Source organism: Gopherus flavomarginatus, chromosome 1 (genome assembly GCF_025201925.1).
Source record: "Gopherus flavomarginatus isolate rGopFla2 chromosome 1, rGopFla2.mat.asm, whole genome shotgun sequence".
NCBI lineage: Eukaryota > Metazoa > Chordata > Testudines > Testudinidae > Gopherus > Gopherus flavomarginatus.
Genome location: NC_066617.1, coordinates 293034778 through 293057334, shown reverse-complemented (window position 1 = coordinate 293057334; position 22557 = coordinate 293034778).

The following is a 22557-nucleotide window of genomic DNA, read 5'->3' as shown; positions in this document are numbered from 1 at the left end:
TTTGTCCAAAAATGTAAATATCCAGAAAGTTATATCAGAAAACTATTTCCATGACATTTGATAGGAACTATTTTTCATCCTTGAGTCTGCACAAAGGGTAGAGGAAGCTTGTTTTATTCTACCTCGTCTTTATTACATAGGTCATTGGTAGGGCCCTACCAAATTTATGGCTATGAAAAATGCGTCCCGGACTGTGAACTCTGGTCTCCCCCCATGAAATCTGGTCTTTTGTGTGCTTTTACCCTATACTATACAGATTTCACTGGGGAAACCGGAGTGTCTCAAATTGGGGGTCCTGACCCAAAAGGGAGTTGCAGGGGAGTTGCAAGGTTATTTCAGAGGGGAAAGAGGGGGTCATGGTATTGCCAAGCTTACTTCTGCGCTGTCTTCCGAGCTGGGTGGCCAGAAAGCGGCGGCTTTTGGCCAGGCGCCCAGCTCTGAAGGCAGCGCCACCGCCTGCAGCAGCATAGAAGTAAGAGTAGCAGCACCGCAAACCCCCATTACAATAATCTTGTGACCATCCCCAACTCCTTTTTGGGTCAGGACCCCTACAATTACAACACTGTGAAATTTCAGATTTAAATAGCTGAAATAATGAAATTTACAATTTTTAAAATCCTATGACTGTGAAATCGATGAAAATGGACCATGAATTTGGTAGGGTCCTAGTCACTGGGTACATACAGGAGAACAATACTGCTTGTGTGATACATATTTTGAAGGTCAGACAGTAGGTTTATGAAAAGTTTAAGCACATGCCAGGATTAGAACTTTGCTGTTATGAATGAGATGTAGAATACAAATGGCAGTTTCTCACGCCAATAAGCTTGCATCTTCTTATGTTAATTGTATGCCATTGAACTTTTTTGTGAGAAGGAATAACTTAATGTTCACAGTGACTATAGTACAGGGTTATGTATTTCTAAATTATCACCTGGCAGTCTAAAAATTATATTATCTAAGGGTATGAGTGAGTTTATTGGGAAACTTCTCAGTTGGTTTCTACAATTTCCATAATATTTCTAAGTATACTTTAAGATTGTAGCATATTTTCCCTAGTCACAGCCAGTACACACAAGAAATGCGTTCTTCTACAAAAATTTAGTATAGTTTTACCCAGTCTCTCGTATTACAAAACATAACCAGCTCTATTTTTTTGGACAGTTATAAATTTTAAAAGTTACCTCTGCTCTACTTTTTAATCTCGATAGTTTCATCTTGCTTATTATTAGACCTTGTTAGGGAACAGGCTTCCTGTTCTGAGAAAAGTTATGTTTTTTTAAAAATCCAGAAACAAATAATTATTCATTGAACTGGCTGTCTGAAATATTTTATTTCTGAAACACCAAAATGTTCCTGCTTTGGGAACATTTCAGTGGAGCCTGAATCCAGACACTCTGAGAGGCTCAGCTCCATGGCAGATTGCTAGGTAAGTGAGCAATTTGGCTGGTTTCTGTTGAAATTTCAACAGAATTGACATTCCCATAATACATTTTGATTTAGAAAAATCAGCGTTTTCCAATGGAAAAATGTATCATTGGAAAATTTCCAGCCAGCTCCTTGTCTGTGTCTTGAAGTTTGGAAGCATCAGTATTAATGCTTAGAATATACAGATAATGGACACTTCTGTTTATAGGTTTTCCTGGCTCAGGTGGCTTATTCATACATTTTTCAATTGAAGAGACTTCTAGAAATACACTTTGCATTTCTCATGTCTAATTAAGAGACATGAAGATTTAAGTTAATTATCTAGGATGGTCTCCTCCTAGCTTTTCATGTGAAAGCTAGAATGTCACTTGAATACAACAAATCAAATATGAAATGCCCTACAGCAAAAATTAATGAACCCTTTTGCCCTTTAAATAATGATAAGGTTCAGTTGTATTACCTGTATGCTATTTTCAGTGACATTATTTCTCACAAACATAATTATCAGGTAACTCACCCCACGATTCTTCCTAATGAAATTGTCTCTGCATTTCTCCACTGTAGGTGGTCTTGTCATGGAACTATTCAAACCAGTGAAACCTGTAGGGGTCTGGCATGCATCTGAACATTCCATAACCAAATAACCTCCTACCCATCTTCAGGTCTTCTTTTCCCCCAGGAAAGAGAGAGAAAAAAAGAACCCCATTGTCCCATTTTATGTTTGCTAACTGCTATCTTGAGGAGTTAGTTTAATTTTCAGAATTAGCAGTTTGTAGGTTTAACAGTTCTGTGGGAAATTTGAAGGGAGGAAAGAGGTGAAGTTTGGAGCAGGCTGTGATTTCTCTTTATAGTGCAAGTGCACTCTCAATTTTCCACCTTTTGCCAGAGGCTAATGAGCTAAGATGAAATCAGTCATCAGGAAAGGACAAGACCTGGGCCAAGAACACGTTTGAAAATAGGAATATGCTTCTTATAAGGTGCTGAACTTTAAGATTTATTTATTGAATACAGCAAAGAGTCCTGTGGCACCTTATAGATTAATAGACGTATTGGAGCATGAGCTTTCATGGGTGAATACCCACTTTGTCAGATGCACCCACGAAAGCTCATAGACTGACAGACGGAGCATGAGCTTTCGTGGGTGCATTTGACAAAGTGGGTATTCACATGAAAGCTCATGCTCCAATACGTCTATTAATCTATAAGGTGCCACAGGACTCTTTGCTGCTTTTACAGATGCAAACTAACACGGCTACCCCTCTGATTATTGAATACAGTAGTCATACTTCACAGGCATTCCATGTTGTTCCAAGAAGTGCATTTGAAAGTCCTCAGTTTGAGGGCCCCGATCCATTCAGTAGTAAACACTGATGAAACCTTGGAGAAAATGAATAACACTAACTACTAGGTGACTGAACATTTACCAGTATCTTTCTTTCAAAGTCTTCCAAAGACAACTACTCTGTTGGTACAGTGCCTAGCAGAGTGGGACCCCACTCATGGTTTGGTTAGGCCAGAGGTGGGCAAACCTTTGGCCTGAGAGCTGCATCGGGTTTTGGAAATTGTATGGAGGGCCGGTTAGGGAAGCGGGTCATAGCCCGGCCCCCACCCCCTATGTGCCCCCCCCCCCACCAGAACTCCTGCCCCATCCAACTCCTCCGTTCCCTGATGGGGCCCCCGGGACCCCTGCCCCATCCACACATTCCCCCCCACTCCCTGTCCCCTCACTGCCTCCGGAACTCCTGCCCTTGATTGCCCCCTGCTGCCCCATCCAACTTCTATCATTCCTGATGGCTCCCCCAGGACCCCTGCCCCATCCAATCACCCCTTTTCCCTGTCCCTTGACTGCCCTCTGCCGCTCCATCCCCCCCTACTCCTTTCTGACTGCTCCCCCCAGGACCCCTGCCCCCATTCAACCTCTCTGTTCCCTGCCCTCTGAACTCCCCTGCCTTCTATCCAAGGCCCCTGCTCCCTGTCCCCTTACCACACTGCCTGGAGTAATGGTGGCTGGCGGCCCTACAGCTGCACCGCTCGGCTGGAGCCAGCTGAGCCATTGCCACCGTGCAGCACAGAGCACTCGGTCAGGTCGGGCTCTGCAGCTGCGCTGCCCCAGGAGCTCGCAGCCCTACCACCCAGAACATTGCGCTGGCAGTGCAGTGAGCTGAGGTTGCGGGGGAGGGGCTGGGGACTAGCCTCCTGGGGCAGGAGCTCAGGGGCCGGGCAGGAGGGTCCTGCGGGCTGAATGTGGCCCGTGGGCCGAAGTTTGCCCACCTCTGGGTTAGGCGCTTCTGTAAAAAATACGATTTCAGATAACAGTTGCTATCTTACCATTCTCAGAGGATTTTTCAGTATCTGTAACCTTTTCATATAGTCTCTAATGCAGCAAAAAAAAAAAAAGGTGAGTGAGGTAATATCTTTTATTGGACCAACTTTTAAGCTACATAGAGCTCTGTGTAGCTCGAAAGCTTGTCTCTCACCAACAGAAGTTGGTCCAATAAAATACATTACCTCACCCATCCCGTCTTTCTAACATCCTGGGATCAACGTGGCTACAGCTACACCACATAGAGCAAAAAAGGCCATTTTACTGCTATGCCTTTCCAACCCCAGCAAAACAGACAGCTAGGTAGCCTTCATTTGCTTCCTCAGCTGTTGCACCTTTGTAGGAGTGATGATGATGGTACCAGAGAGAGCTTGGAAACAGTACTATCCCTTTCTGCAAGCTCTTTTCTGTCCTTTGCTGAACTATTTGTTCCATTTCCAGGCCTGAAAATCAATCACCGGTCAGGCGGGTTTTAGAAACTGGGAGAAGCAATACTCTTCAGTTTGAGTACGTGACCCTCTCACACACTTTTTGGGTATTACTCTTATAAGAGGGGGATCTACTGAGGGAAGAAAGTCTCCCTGTTAACGTACGAGTCAATAGCATGGTGGCTAGAACTTTACAGTGTCTTAGGACAGTGGTCTCCAAATTTTTTTGATTGTGCACCCCGATCAGTAAAAGAATTTTGAGCACGCACCCCCTGCCACGCCGGCTCTACTATTTTTGCCGAAGCAAAAAAAAAAAAACTGCTCGGACTCCCACCCGAACTGCCGAAGCAAAAAAAAAAAATAAATAAAAATTAAAAAAGCCGGTCAGACTCCCATCTGACAGAGGAAAAAAAAAGCACTGCTGCCGTGCACCCCCAAGGATCCTTTTGTGAACCCCTTAGGGTGCGTGCACCCCACTTTGGAGACTACTGTTTTAGGAATTTAATCCCAGTATTTGCTTATACCAAAGAATAAAGAGGATGTGTGTCTCATTCTTGATCTTTGAAAATAAAACAAATACCTTAGGAAGAGTTAGTTTTGCTTGGTATTTTTGGGCAATGTTATCCCCTTCTTAAATTGCCAAGATTGATTGGAAACTCTTGCCCTTTAAAATGCATACTTCCACAGCTCAATAAGGCACAGGAGGTTTTTCAGATTGAAGCTGGAAAGCAATCAGTAAAAGTACAAGTAACTCTGAAGGAATAGTGGTGCCAGAGGAGATGGATGATGCCATATGTTCCGACTCCATGGGTGCTCCGGGGCTCAAGCACCCACTGAAAAAAAATCAGGGGTGTTCAGCACATGCAGGGCTTGATTAATCTTTTGTGGGACACAGTGCCTGGACTGTGACCCTGACCACCGCTCCACCGCAAGGCCCTGCCCATCACTCACATAGGGAGGAGAGGGCAGAGAGGAGCACCCACTGACAAAAACAAAAGTCAGCACCTATGGATGGTAGTGGAGATTTATAGCAGGGCAGTAGCAACAGGGAATAATGGAGGCTCTTCATGATGATAATGGGGCAAAGTTCTTAGTGGATCCTTGGACTCAATGAGTCTGCAGACCAATGTCATTTGTCTGCGTCAGAGCCCCCTTAAATCCTCAGCTGGAAGTGTGAGAAGGCAACTCCACAAGATTCACTCTGCAGACTTCCCTGGGTTTGCTTTCTTCTCCCCAAAAGGTTTTTCACAGGAGATTATCATATAGCCTTAAATACCTGCAAGTTCCTTTTTAATTAAGCCATTTTGCTCAAGAAATTCCCACATAAAAAGTTGCAGAAATTGGATCTACATGTTCCTGAAACTGTTAATTTAACCAAGTTGCTTTTTGTAAGGAAGGAGCAAAGTGGAAAGAATCCCAAGTTTCATCACCATACAGTTTAGAATGGCTGAAGTATTAAATACAGGAAATTAGGATTTATTATGGAAATTCCAATTTACTTAGAGCCTTTACATGTTTGCATAGATTGTGTTCTTTTTGAAGATACTACAGAAATAACCACTGCAAAAGAGAATACTGCTTTGACTGAAGCAATAGAATCAACTTTGTTTGACCATGAATAATTGAAGTCTTTGAGTTAATGCTGCTTTTAAGGAGTTTGGGGTCAGTAAATGTAACTTAATTGCAGGAAAAGTCTTTTGGGTGGAATTTGTGACCATATTTCAAAGAAGCTCTTTTCATTTTTCCCTTCTGGGTTAAATAGTAGAAGGGTCGCTTAGATTCTTCAGCACAGCAGTTGTAATTACTAGTCCTAATACTCCATCTTTATCTTGAGCTCAGAGATGTATATTGAGCACACAAGTTACTCTTTATACTTTGTTTCCTTATTCATTTTGCTGGAAGGATTTGTTACTCTGTGAGATGTTATTGGGTGGAATGTGACAATATATTTGACTCCTATGGGATTTTGAACTTTACATTTTATGTATCTAGTTAGAATTACCCCCTAAAGGAGTCTGTCTTGAGAAAGGGTCCTGAGGGAACAAAAGTTTAAAGCACTCCTTACTGAGTTCTCTCTGCCCTGAAAGAAACCGTGGTTCCTGTGTTCAAACTGTATGTATTCCCCAGAAAATCTACCATGGACATAGGGCCATCCATACTGGGGTCCTATGTCTCTGCATTAGCTTCAGCGTCTCCTAACATGCTCCGATGGAGTCGGGCTGCTGGCGAATCTTGCACATGTAGCTATCTCTGGAACTACCTTTTAAAGAGGGTTCTCCAGGGTGCAGGAGCATCACACAAAAAGTCGTACAGCCTTAATCTATAAAACCTCCAGTGTCATATGGGGGTGAACAGTGCTCGGCCCTGATTCACGTGAATCCATGGGTCAAATTTTAGAGAGGCCCTTTTGAGGGTGAGGAGAGCCTTCCTGAGATCAATATCTCATTTCTAATGGCAACAACTCTCACAGAATTAACTTTCAGGAAGTGAACTGGGCCTCAGATGTACATGTAGGCCAATGTACTGCTGTGGTGCCTTGTGAGGATAGCAGAGGACCTTGTGGTACTGTGATCCTTGTAGGCAAAGAAAAATTTAAATAATCTATGGAGCCAACACCTTATATCAGGGGTTCTCAAACTGGGGGTCAGGACCCCTCGGGGGTCGTGAGGTTATTACATGGGGGAGTCTCAAGCTGTCAGCCTTCACCCCAAACCCTGCTTTGCATCCAGCATTTATAATGTTGTTAAATATATTAAAAAGTGTTTTTCCTTGATAAGGCGGGGTGGGAATCACAATCAGAGGCATGCTATGTGAAAAGGTCACCAGTATAAATGTTTGAGAACCACTGCCTTGTATCTCTCACTTCTGATCCAAGTACTGCAGAGACAGCTGATGCCTCTCCTCCCAAGTAAATCTGTGGAACTCTGCAGGTAGTTATTGTCTCTTAAGGCACTGGGAGATCTTCAGGCACTGTTGTCTATACACTGACATTTATTTTATTAATTTAGTCTTTATATGCCAAATCTAATAGAGTGGGACATGACTGTAAGTAAGTAGCAGCAAGTACTAAAGGAAATGATACACAGGTGATTTAATCCTTACTGTTTCTTTCATTATTATAGTAATTAGCTTTGCAGAATAGCATTCATTCCAGTCAGCAGGAGATGGAGAACAATAACAGTTTACCAGCAGCAGGGGGGAGCTTACCTTGCTTTGTTACCTCAGTAAATTCTCTGCAGGCTAATCTAAATGCATGGCCAGGGTGCCCACCCCCACAATGGGGACCGACTGAAACTTCCCTAGGGGAAAAACCTCAATCACCTGATTAGATCTGTTGTCAATGAAAACAAAATATCCAAGGCCCATGAAATATAACAGTTTTAATCCTAACATGCCATTTCAAACCTTCACTGGCTACAACCTTCCTAGTTTTAGTGAATGGTGACAATTGTGAGACAATTAAATGGCTTTATAACAAATAAACAAAAAATGGTTTTAATTCATTAGAATTTCGGGAAATTGTACAGCAGCAAAAATATAAAGTTCTTGTGGTTCCAGGTGTAGTATTTACCAATAAACTGTACAGGAAAATTTTATATAAGCAGCTTTTTTTGTAGTTATGAAATGAAATATTAAATGGCCAAGATATTGAAATTTAAAAACAATAAGATTAACTAGGAAATGTGATGTAATTTTCTAACACAAAACAATAATATCGTTTGACAAGTAGCTTGTATGCAACAATGGTGATAACCAATATTTAAGTGAAGATTTGATGCTGTCATTCACTTGCATAAAACTTCATCAATTTCTTTTTTATGCTAATTGTCTGAAAATATAGGACTTTATCCTGTCTCTGACACTGGTCAACACCAGATGCTTCACAAGACAATGCAAGAAACTTTACAGTAGGCAGTTATGGATTGATTTTTCTCCCATGAAAATTTCCCAACTTCTAATAGTTAGAGATTGGCTTAAGACTTGAAGCTTGGAATTTTATAACCCTTCTAAAACTTTTTTTTAATTTACTGGATATTCTTCATGTCCATATAAATGCCCAATTGTTCTTGGTCTAAAAGACAGAATGTGGAAATGAGTTCCATAGTTTAATTATGTATAATATGAAAAATATTTTCTTTTTTTAATTTGACATCTTTCATTTTCATTGACCAGACCATCCCCTTTTGTTGTATTATGAGATAGAAAATAGAATGGCTTGGTTCATCTTCTTTGAACTATTCACCATTCTGTATTCTTCTATCATGTTCCCTTTTATTCAGCTCTTCGAAAATAAATAATCTGTCTTTTCAGGCTCTTCACATGAGAACTTTTCTATGCCCCTTTATCATTCTTGTCACTCATCTCTGAACTCTGGGAAGAGGGTGGTGTAACACATATACTGCACTACTTGGAGATGATAGGCCAAATTCTGTTCTCAAAGTAGTCTAAATCCAGAGTAATTCAACAGAGGTCAATGGAATTACTCTGGACTTACTGACACACTGGTGTGAGAGCAGAATTTGGTCCACTGTAGTCTCCCATAGCAGGCTTTTGAGATAGTATTTAAACTACATAATGCATGTATGCTTAGCAAAATTTGGACTTTTTTGTGGAGGGGAATTTCACAAATTACACAATCTGCAGTGAAAGGTCAATTCTTGTGGCAAATACAGGTAACATCAGCAACATCACTTCTCTGTTACTACATTTTTTTCAGCAGGAGAGATATAAGCCTTGCTTCATAGTGCCTCTCAATGGCACAGCAATCTTTTGAAGGAAGAACTGACGGTGGGGCAGGTTTAACAGTACCACATTGCCCTTGAGTTGAAGAACACAGAGCTTTTTTTGTTCTTCTTTTACTAGTATCTCATTTAAACTTATTGAGTTTCCACTCAACCACTGCTTCATACTTTAAATAGCTTCACCGGTGCAAAGCAGGGACTGAGTGGTGCAGAGCAGAGACTGAGCAAGAGTGGTTTGTTGCTAAATGCTTCTGCTGCTAAGCATGCAGTGGGCCAAATTCACCCCTGGTGTAACTCCACTCACGATAAAGCAGTTACATCAGGGATTAAATTGTCTTTTATGTTCAAATAATTGTTTCTCAGCTAATATTAGATACAATTTATATAGCTGCATGGTTAAGCACTCAAAATCAGGAAATGATAAGATTCAAAGGCACCCTTTACTCTGCCCCACCAGTATATGAATTATGTTTGTTATTTATGCTATTTCACATATGCAATAGTCTATAAATTTTAGATGTAAATATGTAGTATCTTGTGGCACTAGGCACCACTCTGTGTATGGCAGAGTTCATGAAAGTCATTAAGTCTCATTCCCTGAATTACTTATAGGAAAGGTTTGCTGCTAACTGAAAAGAAAATGTGTTTGGTTCCCTACAAAATTACTAAAATAAATACCTGAGAGAGAAAGAGAGAGAGAGGAAATCTTATTCAATAAAAAGACTGGGATTGAGATATGGGTTGTTATAGTCTTGCCTCAGCCAACTTGAACCTTCAGCAAACTATTCTGTGCACCGCTGTTGTTCGTTATGTGTTCAGGTGTCTACTATTGAGCGGTGCGCTTTCTGAATGTAACAAGTAATCCCCATTCAAAATGTGCTATAGGTGTATGAAGTGCAATTTTCCATAAGCTCGATCAAATCAAACTCAGTTTTCACTGGAACACTCAAACATACTTTCCTTCAAAGCGGATGATTACCTGCCAAATTTGAACTTTCTAAATTTAGCTGTTTTGACTTGAGAGGTTAAAATAAATAGTTGCAAGAATATTTTTGTAATGGTAAAAGTGGTGAGTGTTTGCCATGCTCCGCATTCTCAAAAACAGCTGATTTATTTTTTATTTAAATGCTCAAAAATATTTAAGTTTTGTGCAGAGACTAAAGTTGGAAAAGTGAACATTTCTTAAAGGTATAAGTAAATGAAAACATTTGTGCAACCTTAGGTATATCCATCACAGCACATACATAATAGTGATTTCAGATACTGTATTTCAAGAGCAAATACCTAAACCATATCTAACATAGTTGAGGTGTTTCCTACTAACTATTAATATCACACACTAAGGTTCACAGAGATTCAGCTAGAGCAGATCACACTTTATCAACATTTCTAGTATAAAATTCATTTATCAGTAATTTATATAAATGTCATAAAAATAAGCTCCAGGTGGAATCTAGATATAGTATTTATACTAAAGAGTGATGTTTTACTACATAATTTGTATGCAATATAAAAACAATCTGACTACAGCTTGACTCTGCAAGTGCTAAGAAGTGGAATGCGGAAGCCAGGACACTGCTACACAGAGCCCTAATATCTACGCAACAAAACCCATAAAACCAGATTTTCAAATTCTTGTTTCATTACATTCTTTAATTCTTGTTTGTGTTACATACAATGGTTTGGTTTGATGAATAATTATATAGTCTGTGTGTTAGTGTAGCAAGCATGGCTTTTTTTTACCATTATGGGGAATCAAATCACTGCATCTTTCTGTGTTCATAGCCTTTTGAAATAAACATGTCTATCTAAGATCAAGAGGGAGATGGTGCCACACATCTAGTGCACAAAGCAAATAACAGTAGTAATATATATAAGTATTGCTCTTCTATTTGAGCAAGATCTGTGTTCCAGTGACAGCAAATGCATTGCATAGATGTTAAACCACTCAGGTACTAGAGTGATGGCATATTATAAATGCATAGATAGCTAGATTCAATAAGAAAGCATTCTAAAGATATGACGTTCCCAGTCTCAGTAGAGACAACATGAGAGTAAGCATTTCTTGGCATTTTAAATTTACTTTTTCATGTCACAAAGCTACAGCCATTTTTAATGTTAATGCATAGGCACAATGCTCAATTTTACCACAGTGAAGAAAACCATTTGCACGTGCTGATCAGGTTCTGAAGACTGAAGATTTTGAGACAGGAAGGAAACCAGGAAAAAAAGCAAGAGGGAAATATGTAAGAGATTTGGTTTTATACAGTATTTTGCGTAATACTCCTGACAAACTGAAATGAAAATAAAGGCAGTGTACAGTAAGAAAACTTTCAGTTAAATGCCTATATGCCTGGTAGAAATAATATAGTTGACTAAATTAAGAAGTGTCTGTCTGGGTCCTAAATATACTAGACTTTTTACTTTTTGTAAAGTATGAATTGAGAAATTTTTCATATGGTCTCAGTATTAATGTTGTATGTTTGCAAGGTGTATGTATGTGTGAATGTGCACACGTGTGTGTATAATGGTTCATAAGCCACACCTGTCCTAGGAAACTGAGCAAAGGTTGATGGTACCAGTGAGCTTCCAAGAAGCTTCCAAACTAACTGACCATTCTTTCAGTAATTTGGTAGGACTTTAAAATCTTTTCTATGCCATTGGTCTTCATGAATAGTGAAGCCAGCAGGGAGGTTGTAGGTCCAATCTTGGGGGAGATTTTCCATTTCTCCCTACTGGGGGTCATTTCCACTTATTCTCGAGGCTAATGGTCAAAAACCAACAGTTGATTGTAGCAATCCTGAAATCTATTGACTTGCTCCTAACATCCCTTTTTGGGGAAAGATTATTCATAAGTGTGTAGCGGGGCAACTCGGGTAGCTTCTTGTGTCTTTATTCTTCCTGGGTCCTAGTCAATCAGACAAGGGATGGGTATGTGAAAGAAACTGCACTGATTTAGTTAGTTGATTATCTTCTTCTGGCAGTGGTATCTATACTGATTATTTTAGATCTACCAGCAGCTTTTGATATTTAACAATGAGGTTCTGTTGACTCACCATCAGATCTTAGCATGAGCAGACAGTGTTGCTCATGAATGGCCCTTCTCCTAGCTTTCTGAGAGGCCTAGAGTGTAGTGGTGGGCAAACTGCTCCTCCATCCTGAGGCCTCTCTTGGGCAGACTACCCCAGGAGGTCTATTATGTTTCTCATTTTGTTCAGTGTATATCTGACTTAATGAAAATCAACATTAACAGTCCAGAGAGCTCTCAGTTAGCAATTCTAAAATGTTTGGATGCACATTATCTGGGCATGCTTATTTTAAAACATCTAACTTCAGTATTTCCTGTTTAACATCCTCCTGAGTTACTGCTGGAACAGAAAAGTGTATCATCATGATGATATGCATATACCTGTTTTTTCCCCAAATACAGAACAGAAATATTTATTTACCACTTCTGCCTTTTCTCCATTAACAATTCTACCTGTAAGCAGGATATGAATGAGCTCTCCACACCATAGAGGCGGCATCAAGCAGCTGCAGAGATAGCAACAGTGGTGAGCAGCAGCAAAGACAGCAGTGAGCAACAAGTGGCAGCAGGGCCAGTGGGCAGCAGCAGAGGTATTGCTTAATGCCTGCCCCCCATTTCGGGGTGGGAGGTGAACCACATGGATGCATCCCTCAATTCTGGGACTTCAAGGACTTTGGACACCCAACTGTGAGTGGGGTGCAGTGGATGGAAAGGGAAGTGGTGTGTTAAAGGGACATTCGTTCATCAGATTGTCACACCACAAGGTGGGAAACTGAGACAAAGGACACTGCCCAACGCAACTGTGGTGCAGGTGTCTATTTATGGTTTGCATGATTTTCAATCATTGTTGCAGTGTTTCCCCAAAATTAATGTTGAGCTCCCACTCTCTTTTAATAAAATGTTCTTTTATTATACACAGACTTAGCACTTGTGAGTGGGGAAGTGCTGACTCTCAGAGGAGAGTTAGTGTTTTGTTTTACCAGATTACTGGGTGGGGGCTTGAGCTGGTTTTGTTTTGAAATGTTAAGAGGAACCCCTAGGTATTGAACTTGGTCCTTGTTGCAGGTGATATGACATGGCAGAAGGGTTACAGACTATTTATATCTATTAATGGAACAAAACCATTGTAAGGATTCCTTTAGTTCTTAAATACTTTTAAAAACTCCTTATTGTCCTTAATTCCATGGGCCACTGATTTCTTCTTGTGTCCTTTTGCTTCCCTTATCAATTTTTACAATTCTTATTTTCTAATGTATATTCATTGCTGTCAACTCCCCCTTTTTCCATTTGTTATATGTTGTGGGTTTTTTGCTTTGTTTTATTATTTTTGTTTGTTTGTTTGAATAACTGCCTTCATGTCCCCTATAAACCAGGCTGTTTTCCTAACCAGCTTAGTCCTTATTCTTGATTGTGGATTTTGGGGCATTGAGTAAGATACTCTTAAATAGTTACCAATTATAATTCATATTTTTTCTGTTAAATTTCTTTTTCACAGCTGATTTGGCTGATAATTGTTTTCAGCTTTGTGGAATTGGCTCTTTTTAAAGCAGGAAGTATCTACATTATTGGTTTAGACTTTATTGTGTTTGCACACAATAAAAGTGATCAAGTCATGATCACTTGCATCAAAGAAACCACTACTTTTTAGTTCTGTGATCAATTCATTGTTATCCATCGAGGTGAGGTCTAACATGAAACTCTCTGCTTTTTGAGTTAAGAAATTCTCATCTGTAATTGTCAGAAATTCTGATGTCTTTGTATTGGCAGCATGAGACCTTCAGCATGTTTCACTCAAATTGAAATCTCCCATGATAATGCACCTTTTCCCTCCCTATGCGTTATAGACAGTGTTTAAGGAGCCAGTCATTCTGTTCTCTTTTGTGATTAGGTGATCTGTAACAGACACCAGGCAGTGCGGCGTGCCTCATCTTGTGCTATATCTGTTAGAACATTGCATTTAAGATCATTTTATTCTGAGTTGTCAGTGACTCGGAAATAGGTAATGCCATTTTTTACATGGAGTGCCACTTCCCCTCCCCTTGTGCCCACTCAAGCCTTCCAGGTTATAACCATCGATTTTAACATTCCAATCATGCAAGTCTTTCCACCAGGTTTCAGTAATAACAACTAAGTCAAAATTATGCCCATAAATGAGCAATTCCAATTCCTTTTGTTTATTATCCAGGGTTCTACCCTTGGTGTAGGCAATTAAAGAATTTCTTCTCTTCACGTCACTTGGTTCTTTGATTATTTTTGTTCTCAACATCATGAATTAGTTCTAAATGAGTGCTCATTTGTTTCCCCTTTACCCTCTCCTGTGGTTATTACTTTAATGTTCTCCTGACTAATCTAGCCTGCCTGCCTCCCAAAAGTTTGGTTCCCCTTCAACTGAGATATGGAGGCCAATGTTCTCCCAAATTTAAAACCTTCTACCTTACACAACTTACCTAGCCAATGGTTCACTTCCAATTAAATCATGTAAGTGTTCCTACTGTATAATGTGCGCACTTGTTTATATTTTATAAATATAAATACTTGGGACCAAATCTCTATAACACTTTCTCTAGTAGTGCAGAATACAGATTTGCCTCATCTACACAAGCAGTGAAATACCAGTTCAGGGGGACCCTCTGACAGTGGTTGCCAGCAGAATGAATTTCCTAAAATACATGGGTCTGTACAGTCTTCTATAAGTGAAGCAGAAAAGAGTGGTGGTGGCTTCTCCTTAAATTCCAGGTGTGGGTGAGATAATATCCTTTATTGGACCAACTTCTGTTGGTGAGAGAGACAAGCTTTCCCGCTTACAAAGAGAGCTATACATAAAATATATCACTTCATCCACCTTGTCTTTCTAATATCCTGGGACCAGCACAGTTACAACAACACAGCAGGGGACAGCCGTACTCTTTTCCGATACTAATGATAAACCATACCTGTTATAATTTCTAATTATGTATTATAAATTAATCTTGTAAAATCAGATAGTGCAGAGTATGCCATACGTACCCAAACCACAAATTGTTTCAATGTTCTCTGATAGACAAGAAGAAATACTCCCTTGTAGATACTGATTCTACTATACAACTAAACTATTCAAAGCAGCGATGTTCCATAAGGCTAGGTGAAAATGCAGTATTGTATCTCCTAAATCTGGATCAGTGATCTGTCAATCTCCAAATGGCCTGTTCTGATCAACACTCAAAAAGTTCAGAGGTTTAGCTTACTCATTTGGGTCAGTAAAGTTGGAGTAGAAATGTCAGCTCGACAATGTCTGTTGACATTTCCAGTATTTTCTTTCCCCAGATGGGCAGAAAATACCACAAGAGCAGTCTTTTGCATGTTATGTAAGCACTTCCAGTCCCAACTGAAACCCAGAAGCACAAAGGCTTGTGGGAAAATAACAAATAACTGGAACAAAAAGTTATTCAGACTTCTTCAGACCTGATTAAAGGTTTGGTTTGGGTGTTGAGTGAGATGTCTTATTCTGTCTAAACTGGTTTGATCATCTTTAATCTGAATATTCAAATAGTGAGTGTTTGAATTTTTTATTTACTATTTCACCATGTCAGCACTGCCTTTGAATCACAGAAAACCAGAATGTACACACATATGCTCAGGTTAAACTTATGAAATCAGGCAAAATACATGCACAGAGCTTTGCAGAGACACGTTTATAATTGGATTGTGTACAGTGCAGATCGTACCTTCTGTGTTTTGACTTGACTCAGACTCAGTGTGATCTTTACCTGTTGCTGAAAAGGCGTACTCAGAGCTTATTTCTGGATAAGTTTACACACCCACCTTCAGGTGTTACAAGTCTTCACTGGTGTTCTGACCTCCCCCGCCCCCATGTGACTATGCTTTCCAAAATTAATGCGTTAGCTACAGGGTTAAAAGCAAAACACAAATGTACGATTATATCAGGCTGCTCACACTTAGTGAATTTCAAACACAGTCTAAAGGTTTTCCCCTACTTTTAATCATATGAAGGAGAAGCACTATTCATTCAACACCTGCTTTGTTCTTGTCTTTATTATGCTCACCAACAAAGAGCTGTTCTCCTTTGGTCGATAGAGAGGAACTAGTTATTTTCATCATACAGTGTACAGCTCACCTCCCTTTGCTCATTTTGGTAATTATAATGTAGTCATTTTATAGTCTACAGGCTGTCATCTTCAGTTCTGTGATGTTGGTGTCACTGTACCCATTGGTCTTCATCTATGGGCTTAATCTGTAGCAAGGGAGATTGAGATTTGATACTAGGAAAAGCTTTCTTACTATAAAGACAGTTGAGCTCTGGAATAGGCTTCCAGGGAAGGTTGTGGAATCCCCATCACTGGAGGTTTTTAAGAACAGATTGGACAAAGTACATCCTGTCTGGGTGTACTTGGTCCTGCCTCAGGCAGAGGTCTGGACTCAATCATCTCTTGTGGTCCCTTCCAGCCCTACAGGTCTATGATTCTATGATCTGAGAATTCAATTTTGATGGCAAAAAAAAGATCACAGAGAAGGGGGTAATGCTTACTTGTTGCTGTATGGCACTGGATTCCTGGAGAGAGCATGCTCTTTGGGAACAAGATCCTAGAAGATATGAGGGACACTGGGGAAGTCAAAGACTCATTTTCTGTGTATTCTCCACAATAAATGTTTGTTCAAGGGAAAACAGATTTGGAAGAATGAATACGTTCCTGATTAAAAGACCTTGTTTTAATTTGCATACTACAACAATAGAGTGGGAATTATGGGTCATACACTTGCGAAAAGGAGGACAAATATCAAAAGATTAGGGTATTTCTATAACACTCCATAAAGTAGGTTAGTTAGACTTACCAAAGGTTCAAGTAACAGCCAGTTAGGTTATTAACACTTCTATTGGCCAAGTTTTGTTAGAGAGCGCTAGCTTATACTGAACTCCTTCTTGTACTAAGAACTATCCTGAATAATGTACCTTTCCTATGGACAGGGCTGGTACAAGGATGTTTCGCACCCTAGGCGAAACTTCCCTCTTGTGCCCTCCTCCCCGTCCCCGCCCTGAGGCACCCCCCTTGCGGCAGCTCCCCACCCCCCACCCTCCGCCCTGAGGCACCCCGCTGCCCCAGCTCACCCCTGCCCCACCTCCTCCCCGAGCATGCCATGGCCGCTTCACTTATTCCGCTTCCCAGGCTTGTGGCACCTAAGCTGATTGGCGTTGCAAGCCTGGGAGGCGGGAGAAGTGAAGCAGCCACGGCGTGCTTGGGGAGGAGGTGAGGCAGGGGTGAGCTGGGGTGGAGAGTTCCCCTGTGTGCTGCCCCCCCCTTACTTGCTGCAGGTGGCCCTCCCCGCACTCCCCTGCCCCAGCTCCCTCCGCCTAAATGCTGGCGCCGACCGGGGTGGCCGAAGATCCGGCCGCCGCGGTCACTGCCAAAGAAAATGGCGCCCCCCAAATACCAGCGCCCTAGGCGATCGCCTAGGTCGCCTAAGTGGTTGCACCAGCCCTGCCTCTGGTGACTAACTTTATAGTCTCTTGGCTCTACCCATTGTTTGGTTTCAGCCAAAAATCCCTTTTCACCTTAAATGCTGGATCTTCCCCAGGATTTTTTTTTTTTTTTTTTTTTTAGTATTTTTCTTTTAATACTTTAAAACAATGTGCCCTCCTATCGTCCCTGAGCCAGGAGGAAGGAGTTCACCAGGCATCCATGAACTGCAAAGGATAAGGAACAAAACCATAGACTAATATTTTGTAATTTTCCAGACTGGCCTCACTGGATAGCTGCCTTGCTACATTCCTGTCCCCTGCTAGTGCTGTGGGAAGCTGTACTTAAGCAGCACACCCAAAACCTGCCACATGATCTACGATGGTGACTTCTAGCAAGTACTGCTGCTACCTTTTATTTTCAAAGGAAATTTGGAGTGATAAGAAGTACTCCTCTTAGGTCTGAGTGCTGGCTCTCTTTTGCAGTACAGGGCAGGAGAAATGAAAATAAGATCTCTGCATATTCCATTCTGTATTGGTTTTTATACCATGTTTATCACTGTAGTATCTGAATGCCTTCCAGTAGTGCATTAAGCAATGTGACTACACATCTGTCACATTTGTTTTCTCTTCCTCTCCCCAGAGGGAGAAGCATCTGCAGTGGGAGTGTCTTGTTTTGGTACGGTGTGGTTTTTTTGGAGATTCTAATATAAATATACCTGTTGCTATGTTTTTATGTAAGAGAAGGAAGGTCAAAGAAATGTACCTTGCACTTGAAGTGGAAAGTGGTGAGGTTTGTGATGGTCCTTATTCTTCAGGGAGTTTGTTCCATAGTCTTGGACCACCTCCAGAGACATTTCTGTCTCCTGCATGGACGAGCTTTACTCTGCTGAGAGTGCCATTGTGACAGAGGAGCACAGTTGTCAACCACAGTCTTTGTCCCAGGACTTTAGATGGTCATTTAGATATCCTGGGCCCAGGCCATGGAGCACTTTGACAATAAAGACTGAGACCTTGAACTTGGTTTGAAATTCTATGGGAAGCCAGCAAAGAGAGCAGAGGACAACTTGATATGTGGGCAGTAGCCTGTGTTGCTGAGGAGTTGCACTGCAGTATTCTGAACTAGTTGGAGTTGCCTAAGTGCTGAAAGCTTTGTGCCCAGATATATTGCACTGATGTAATCCAACCCACAGGTGATGAAGGCATGAATAACTGAGACCAGGTCTTCATCCACCAGGATGGGATGGAATCTCCTAGCCAAGTGGAGATGGCAGAAAGCGTTACTTGTGGATGCTGCTATGTCAGAACTCAGATTCAGCGAGGAATCTGCAACTACTCTTAGACCATGGACTGAACTGAGCAATTGTAGGTGTGTATCTTCAACCAACAGACACTGCACTGTGGCTGCAAGCTCCTCAAAAGACTTTCCTCTGGCCACCATCATCACCTCTGTCTTGCTTGGGTTCAGCTTCAGCCAGCTGTTCTTCATCCAAGAGCTGATCTCATGCATGCACTAGCCATCTTGGTGGTGTGGTCTTATGTGGTGAAGGAGAGGTAGTGTTGTGTGTCATCTGCATATTAATGGCACTTGAGTCCCTGTCAACTGACCAGTTCATTTAGTGGCTGCAAGTAAATGTTGAAAAGGACTGGAGAGAGAACTGATCCTCATAGAACTCCACAAGTGAGGGGTCTAGTGGTGGAGGTGCAGTTCCTCATCACTCATTGGGTGTGTCCTTCCAGGAAGGACTCAAATCTTTTTAGCACATTACCCTGGACCCCTGACACCTCTCTCAGGTGAGACAGAAGACTATCATAATCAACAATGTTGAATGGTGCAGAGAGGTCCAGGAGGATCAGGATGAGAGCATGGATGTCTATTACAGGAGGAGATCATCCATCAGTGCTACTAAGGTGGTTTCAGTTGTGTCCTGGTTTGGGTCTAGAATGTTGGCTTCAGTTAGATGAGCTTGTAGTTAGCCGTTTCCTAGCTTCTCTATGAGTTTGCTCAAACGTGGGAGGTGACTAGGACTGAAGTATCCTGAAGTACCCAGGGTGGATTTCTTCATTGTTGATAGGATTATTGCATGTTTGAAGGAGGAAGGGACAATTCCGTCTCTGAATGAGTCATTGGCTGTTTCTGTAAGGAATGGCTCCAGTTGTTCATGACTTTGTTTCACAAGCTAGGAAGGGCATGAATCAGATTCGTAAGTCTTAGGTTGAGACTCCTTTCAGGTGTTCAGAACGTTTTGAGAGCCCTGCCTTTTTTTCTTATCTATCCCATTGGGGTTTCATATAAGGTCTTCAAGGAAATTTTTTTTAAAGAACAGAGGGTTCTTTTGTGTTAACCCTTTCGTAATTCTTCCCCTTCAGCTTCCTTATGGTAGATTGCTCTGCTGCATGACCAACTCATTCTAAAAAGCTGATGAAGGGCAGGTCACCTTTATGTAAAGATTTCCCTTTATGTGTCCCTTTCCAGTTGGTCTGCGAACTCTCTAGGTCAGAGGTAAGCAAACTACAGACCACGGGCCATATCGAGCCCGTGGAACCATCCTGCCCGGCGCCTGAGCTCCTGGCCTGGGACACTGGCCCCTGGCCCTTCCCATGCTGTCCCCCTCCCCTGCAGCCTTGGCTCACCTTACCTCGCCGTGCAGCCAGTATTCTGGGCGGTGTGGCTGGCTCTAGCCAGGCCACATGGCTGCGAGCTCCTGCCACTCTGAGCCGCATGGTAAAGAGGTGGAGAATGGCGGGGGGGGAGGTTGGATATGGGGCACGGGGTCCCGAGGGACAGTCAGGGAACAGGGAGCAGGGGACGGTTGGATGGGGCGGAGGTTCTGAGGGGGCGGTCAGGGGATGGGGAACAGGGGGGATTGTTGGATAAGGGGTGGGGTCCTGGGGGAATGGTTAGGGGCAGGGAGTCCCGGAAGGGGGTGGTCAGGGGACAAGAAGCAGGGGGGTTTGGATGGGTTGGGGTAGTGAGGGGGGCAGTCAGGGGACGGATGGGGCAGGGGCCAGGCAGTTTGGGGAGACACAGCCTTCCCTACCCAGCCCTCCATATAGTTTCACAACCCCAATGTGGCCCTCGGGCCAAAAAGTTTGCCCACCCCTGTTCTAGGTGTTTGTTCCATTAGGGACCTGTGATAAAGGGTCATGTCAGTTTGCACATCTGTGTATTTCAAAAATCATATTTATCTTTATGACTTCATAGACTCTATGGGTCAGGTCCTCTGCTATGTTTCTTCACCTTTTGCAGCTGTACATCACCCTTCCCTAGTGCACCGTGAATATGGATTCAAATGGGTGGCCAAAAATCCAGCAGATCTCTAATTTTGCATAAGGGAGAAATATATTTTCCACTTTTGCAACTACATTACATGAAAGCTTCATTTAACTGGCTATAAATTAATACAGAGTAGCTCCCTGAAAGAGCTAACAGCCCTTGAAATTATCATACATCTGAGTCTGGCTGAAAGTCTGGATCAGTTTAGTTAAAGTCCTCAGATTTCCCTCACCTCATCACTATGGAGCAATTTATCCATGTCTTTTCACTCATTCCCTCATTCTCCCAACAATGCACATGCACTCCCACACATTCTGGCACCTTTCCTCTAGCAAGGATAGCGAAACGTGTGGCCTACTCTCAGATTACATCTGTGGTGCTCTATGAATTAGGAAGGAAGATTAGTCTGCACATTTCTCTTCCCCCATTCCACCCATCCTAAACTCCCTTGCTCCCTAACCATTCTCCAACAGAGCAGTGTTGCTTGGTCCCACAAGTACATTACTGCCAAGGTTCCAACTGCCTGGACCTTGACATTTGCTCTTGTTTTCTCCAGTCTCCTAATGGGCATAGCCGTACTAAGCAAAGAAGAATGCATAGAACAAGAAAATTCAACATAATTGAGTCTACATCCATTCACAATGTCTGGATCGATGCCTGCTCAGAACCTGAAGCATTTGAAAAGCCTCAGAAGTTTTAACCCTTTTTTATTAAATATGGAAATGGTTTTTCAAGTGTAGAGCATTGTGCCTCTCTTATCAGTAACTAAACACGTTGGAAGGTGTTCTTCACATATTCATGTCTGTACAGTTACCATTGTGGTAAACAGTTATTTTCTACTTTTGTTCTGTTGTAGAGTATGTTAAAACTAGTTACATTCAATGAGATACTCAGAGATCTAATTCCTGAATGCTTATGCCAAAATTCTTATTTAAATATCTGAAATTATGTTCAGTTAAAAGGACCTCATTCAGATTTTCCACTGTCAATTTGTTTGTTAAGCATAAACTTATTTCTAACTTCTATATGCATAATGAAAGAGATGGAAATATTCTCAGTAATTATGAAAGGTTTGTTTTCCTGATGTTTAGTTGACTATCAATAAATACTTGATTTCATAAAACTTTTATTAAAGGGACACTACCAATTGTCAATTTATTACTGATATTGTTTGTCTTATACATTAAAACATACATATAGCCATTGTATAAAACCTAACAATAATGGAGGGTTTAATTTATCTTTTTTATATAAATGAAATCAGTTGCTTGTTTGGAATTAAACAACCCCCTGTACTGTCTGCCATCTAAACCTTGCATCTGTGGGCAAGTCAGATTAAAAACAAGAAACTAACTAGAAATAAACATGAAATTGACTAGCCTATTTAATAGCCAGTGGTGAGTGAAGTGCCAAAAAGAAAATGTTAATTTTTAAAAGTATTCACCTGTGCTTGAGTAAGGACTGTAGCACTGGGCCAATTTCTAGTAACACAGATAGAGAGTGGGCTTTTGTTTGTTTGTTTGTTTGAGGGTAGGCCTGATATTGTGCTTTTAAATTTAACATCTTGAGCTCCTTCTCCTGTAAGCATTTAAGTATAGACATATCTTTCCTACTGCAGTGCCAGCACTTAAGTTAGGCACCAGCCTAATAAGTGTTTGTTGGCACGACTTTTTATTAATCATGAGGCAGAAACATATATTAAGTATCTATATTATATTTTAAATTAAGTTACATATATTGAAAAAGGCTCGGAAACATTTCAAGTTGCACAAACATTTGATTTACATAATAAATGTGTGTAAGTTGGTAATATATTATAATGTGTATACTACATCTATAATGCCAGGAGCCTATGTTCCAATTGGTTTTTAACCTAGAT